This window comes from Chamaea fasciata, unplaced genomic scaffold (genome assembly GCF_029207755.1).
Source record: "Chamaea fasciata isolate MVZ Bird 193981 ecotype frontalis unplaced genomic scaffold, bChaFas1.0.hap1 SCAF_3, whole genome shotgun sequence".
In the NCBI taxonomy this organism is placed as follows: domain Eukaryota; kingdom Metazoa; phylum Chordata; class Aves; order Passeriformes; family Sylviidae; genus Chamaea; species Chamaea fasciata.
In genome coordinates, this window is record NW_027094088.1 from 18,466,069 (window position 1) to 18,470,844 (window position 4,776).

Consider the following 4,776-nt stretch of genomic DNA (forward strand, 5'->3'; position numbering starts at 1 on the left):
GTGGAAGGAAGATGTGTTGTCTGTGGCTTAAACAAAGGTCTTGTTTCCAAAAGGAGCTGGTGATAGTGGCTGCTTAGCTAGAGGCAACCCAAAGGGATCCATCATCAAGGGACTGGGTTCTCCAGCTTTCTGAAACATAAGAGCTTCAGGGCATGACAAAAATAACAACCCCAAAATGAACCACACAGAATCACAACACCCTAAAAAAACCAACCAACCAAAACCAAATAAATGGATGAATTTTTGCCTGTCATCCACATGCAGGCTGAGGAAGGAGTCCCCTGAGATACAGATCCAGCTTTACAACTCCCAGAATGAACACAACTAGAATATCATGCTAGAGGCATCTCTATAAACACAAATCCCTCCACAAAGAGAAACACTTCATAATCCTTCTATTCATGACTGTTCCTCCAAATTTAAACATGCATTTAAAAAATAAATAGGGCAGGGGTGATGTGCAGGAACAGCTTGCTGCTTTGCTTTTTTTTTTTTTTTAATCAATAAAACAGCCTTAAAGAGGCCCCCTTGAAAGAGTTCAGTTCATTTATTTTTCTTGGAAACTTCCAGTCTCCTTAACTCCTTTTAGACACATAAGAGGTGAATGATTAAGTTGAAACTATTATCTTTGCAAAGAACATCTCTGCTGGCTGCCAGCCAAGACGAGAGGAAAAGTGAAATGAAATAAACAGGCTGGAGCTATTGTGTCCCTGACTGGTCCCTGTGGTGAGGTGCTGGGAAGCTTGGAGAAGTTGAAAGGAGGTCCCTGGGTGGGGACTGCTAATGAGCCAGGGCGCATTTTGGAAGAAAGTTTTCTCTGGCCAGAAATATGAGTGTATGAGTAACTTAATGTGAGACAGAGTCAGCCCTCGCATTAACAGGTGCCACTGGGAGCTTCAGCCTGCTGGTGGCTGCTCCTGCCAGCCGTGGCTCCCAACTTCCCTTCCTCAGCCACCCCTCCAGAATGTGAAAGCAAAATCCCTCCCAGTGAAGGGTATGGAGTATATCCAGCTTCACAGTGCCCTACTTCACGAGCAGGCACAATATCCACCACTACTTGTGCTGTCTCTGCACAGCTGGGGGCTGTGGGCAGGGAGAGGGGCCCCTGCCGTGCTGGGCAGCAGCAAGGTGGGCAGCAGACATGTCCTCTGCCCCCAGATGGGAACCAGCTGAACCAGCTGTGTACCATATGTGTGCCTGGCTCTGCCATCAGTCATTAACAACCTGTGTGTCCAGTTTCCAGCTGACATGTGAGCTTTGGGCAGACAACGCCAGGTGAGTTTGGGAAGAACGAAGGTCCTGTGCATAGAGAGATGAACAACCTCAGGGTCTGACTCCCAGGGCTCCAGTTGTTACCACTCCCTTTGGGACTCCAAGGCTGGTGTGTAGCTCAAGGACAGCACGAAGGCACTGCTGTGCAGGCATCAAGGAAGCTCAAGGACACTTCCAACTTTTGGTGCAGGGAGCCACAAGCTCCTCGGCTGCAGCTGTCTGTGGGGACAATTCAGAGACCTAGGATGACTTGGACACCAGGCTGCTCAGGGAAGGGGCTGTGCCAAGGGACCAGTGGTTGGCCAGACTGAAGATTAAACTTGACGGCCCACTGGGCTTATCCTCACAAAACACCCAGACAAGTGAGCATCTAGAAAGGTTACAAACACTTACTCTGTAACACCTCCATCTGATACAGCAGAAATTACACGATGTCCTTAAAAACGAGGTGATTTAAAAGACCTAAGTAGTTAAAACCAGCTTTATTTCCAGACTTCAGGCTGTGGATTTAACTTGTGTTGAAAAGAAACATGAGCTGGAAAACACTTATAGATTTATTACTACAAAGGGATTACAAACAACACTTCAATACCTTGCTCACAACAGAGACATCCGTCAGAGGACAGAGCAGTGGGATTCATGCAGGCAATTACTCAGGATGCACATATTGAAGTTGCTCCCAAAATTCCGCTTACTTGCTAATTTTATTTTAAAAAATGGTTGGTAAGGTATTGCAAATTGTCCCTGGATTTGACTGAACCAAGGAAAAGCTTGAAATGACCACCACAGGCCCATGTGTCTCACGTACCAGCTGACTTGCTTTGGAATCACCCTACCGGATTAGTGAAAAAAAAAAAAAAAAAAAAAAAAAAAAAAAAAAAAAAAAAAAAAAAAAAAAGGCACAAGAGGGCCAGAAGTAACATTTACGTCACAAGTCACATCTGCTCCTGTAATTGCTTTCCTGTCGGCTGCTTTCAGTGGCGAAGGAAACCTGACTGAACCGGTATCCAACAATGGATTACAATTCCCCTCCTTGAAATCTCCCAAGTTTTCTTGGGGAAAATCATGGCGCACAGCTGACCCTCAGCGTGCTGCCGTGAGGACAACAGAAAAGTCAAATGCTTGGCTTTGACAGAGTGTTTACAGATCCCTCGGCAGGAAAGGAAAACGTAGAAAATCTCCCCTGTGAACTTCCTACGTGCGTACGTAGCCCCAGACGGCACAACAATGGCAAAGTCACCTGCCAGGCTGAGCTGCTGGAGGAGAGGAAAACCCATGAGAAAGTAACGGAGCTCATTGAGGCTTAATCTTCCAGCCACATGCCATCAAAAGACAAACAGCCCGGCAGCAATAGCGGTGATAGCACATGTGTGCGGAACAATAGCACAGCAGCCAGGACAAGCCGTTAGAGTGTGGGTCACTTAGAAAAGAGCACAAAACCTGGCAGGCTACAGAGAAAGGGAATAAAAGTTTAGCTTAGTGCAAGCCATTTCCAAAGAAAACATGAAATGTGCATAAATTGTCTCATAGGTGAGAAAGGGGTGGGTTCTCTGCGAGAACAAAATGGGGGGATGATGCAAAGACTCTTTTACTATTCAGCTTATCGTAGATAAGCTAATAGATAACTTCCTTTGCCTCATCCAAACCAGAAGGAACAAGAGAGAGCATCTGTACAGTGCTTCACCAGAGCCAGGATTTTCTTTGCTTGGATTTCAGAGCTTGATAGGTAAATCCTGAAGCATTTCAGCATTAAGACACAGAAAATCCTTATTCCAATACTGCTGCTGCTGCGTATTCTAGAAACAGTATAATCTTTCCAGACTGGATGCCCTCCTGCTGCTGCAGCAGCATGTCTGGATACCAGGTGCTCTGCAGAGATGTCCTGAGCAGGACCGAGCTCACCCTGGATATGCTCAGCCCCTCACCTCACTGCCACCACGGCAGTGATATACCTCTGCACACTGGAAAAAGCAGGTTTTTTCCTTCCCTGCACAGTGAGCACCACACAAGTCTTCAGTTTTTAAATTTTTTTATAGCATTTGGTCCTGATGGTGGTGGGCACCCACAGCCCTTGCTGGCGCAGCCTGCCAGGAAGAAGCTTTGGCTGCATCTCCGTGTCAGCTGTTGGAAGAGAGTGGCTGTGACTTTCCCAAGCAGATGGAAAAATGATCTGCCATGAGCTCTGGATCCAGGCATTCAGTATGACTGTTAATGCCAGATCTGTGGGGACTGATTTCTGTGCTACCCCTGTCAAGCCCAGAGCACCAGTCCCATTTCATCCATCTTCATTTTCTTCCTTTTCTTAAAGAAAATCTAAAAATTATTCCAAAACTATTGTTTTAGCAGACATCCGATAAATCAGACATCATATGGGGAGATCGCTACTGTTCCCTGAGCCAAACACATTCCCATATTTCCTGGCTGAGGATGGTGACCATCAGGACAAGCATTACGTTTCAGCTTTGCTTGAGCCTGAAGTCAGTGAACAGCAAGAGAGTCTCCATCTGGAGTCATTTTATAGCACTAGAACAGTTCTTCTGCAGCAGCAGTCGCTGCCTGCTAATATAAAAATACTTGGGAGAAAAAGCAATACATTTTATTAGGTTGGTAGGAGGGGAAAAAAGCTCTATTTGAGACTTCCATTAACTTTTATGGATATCTCTAAAGACATTTATTTTTACAACAGCATTGAAGCAGAGGAATAAAACCCAAGTTTCTTGACGCTCACAATTTCTCACTAGAGGCAAGTCCAAAGTGTCTGTGTCCAAGCCCGGCTCACATGAGGAGAAGCTCTGAAAGCTTGAACCTGTGAGAGGAAGGGTGGCCCTGTGGCATATTCTGTGCTCATATTCTGGTGCTGCTGCAGGCCCCCTGAATGAGCTTCTTTGCATCATTGTTTTGTGCTGGGGATGTTTGTGTCTGCTTCTGGAGTCCCACCAAGCACTGAATAACCTGTCCCACTGCAGATCCTAGCTTGTGATAAACAGAGGTCATCTTTTGCCTGAAAGCTTAGTATTTCTACCCAATTAACACCATGCACCCTCTCTTGACTTTGGTAACACTCAGCATTCCTGCAGCCCATCCAAATTTCAGCTCTTTCAAAACACACCACACTGCTGGCCATTGCTTTCTCCAGAGGCAATGAGATCTTCAGTCTGGAATCACCTCACATAAAAAAAAACTTCCTCTGATCTGAATTTACCACCTTCCAATTTCAGTGAATGCCCCTTTGTTCCAGTGTCCTAAGACACGGTCCCACTAATCTATTTTCTCTAGATTGTATTATTTTCCTTCCCCTCTTAAAACCTAAAGTTACGTTATGGAAGGAGAAAAACAAACAAAAAGAACCCCCCAAAAAAACACAGAAAAGAAAGAAAAAAGCTTCCCAGGAAATTGTTCTGATAAAAATTGGTCATATTTTATGTTGTGGCCTTGCTGCTCTTTACAGCTGTTGCAAACAAAGCCGGTGTGACGTTGGGCTGTCAGGACAGAGGCACAGGTGTG